This window comes from Salvelinus sp. IW2-2015, unplaced genomic scaffold (assembly GCF_002910315.2).
Source record: "Salvelinus sp. IW2-2015 unplaced genomic scaffold, ASM291031v2 Un_scaffold5685, whole genome shotgun sequence".
Lineage (NCBI taxonomy): Eukaryota > Metazoa > Chordata > Actinopteri > Salmoniformes > Salmonidae > Salvelinus > Salvelinus sp. IW2-2015.
In genome coordinates this window covers 51,698-52,901 of record NW_019946950.1, presented here as the reverse complement: position 1 = coordinate 52,901, position 1,204 = coordinate 51,698, and positions in this window count along the sequence as shown.

The following is a 1,204-nucleotide window of genomic DNA, read 5'->3' as shown; positions in this document are numbered from 1 at the left end:
TCGAATTGAGGAGTAGTTGACGGAGCTAGTTTTCTTTTTCTTCCTCTTGTTCCAGATGTCTGCTTAAGCTGATATCAACATATGTTGTCTCAGTGACTGTAGGCCCCACTACTCATGTTGCCTGTGAGGGAGGGTGGCTAGCATGTTACATGCTGATGTTATTTCATAATCTATAGGAAACTAGTTGAAGAGGTTTTTCTCCTTCACTTTTATTGTTATAAAATAATAATGGCGCCTGAAGAAATGGCAGCAGTTTTACGGTGACTAATCCCCAGTTGTACAATTATGTGGGTCTTGTGTATTTGTAACTTATTTTGAACATAATGTTTCTGCCACGTCTCTTAGGCAAAACAAGAGCTTCTGGATATCAGGGACAGCGATCACTCATTGGATTAGAACTAGATTTTTTCTTCAACAAGCATGAATAGGCACAGGATATACTGTTCGAACACCCGACAAGGCCGACATCCCCATTATGACAATAGAAAGAGACGCAGGTACAGAGGAACCCAGAGTGTGCCTCGTAAGGATCCGCAGAAAGGCGAAGTGGGAAAGCTGCCGTTACGTTAATATTTGTCTCGCGCAACATACACATGGACAATAAAATTTAGACGACGTACCGAAACACGAATATCCAACTGCCATAAATACTGTAAATCTTATGTTCACGGAATCGTGGGCTGAATGATGACCTGGATACTCAGCAAGCAGGATATACGCTCACCAGCTTAGATAGAACAGGCACAGTAAGACGAGGGGGGGCGGTCTGTGCTATTTGTTAACAACAGCTGGGCATCGAAATCTAAGGAAGTCTCAATTTTGCTCGGGGCCTGAAGTAGAGTATCTTATGATAAACTGGTAGACTCACAATTATTTGCCTAGCCGAGCTTTTTCATCTATACTCTTCGTGCTGTTTATTTTACCCATACAGACGGATGCTGGGTACTAAGAACGCGCACTCAGTCAGCTGTATAAGGAAAAGAGCAATACAGGAACCACTCACAGAGGGCAGCACTCCTAGTGGCCGGAGAACTTTAATGCAGGGAAACTTAAATCAGTTTTACACCTAATTCTATCCCACTGTTAAATGCGCAACAAGAGTGAAAAAAATCTAGATCACCTCTACTCCACACACATAGACACATACAAAGCTCTCCCTGCCTCCATTTGGTAACTGACCACAAATACTATCCTCCTGATTCTG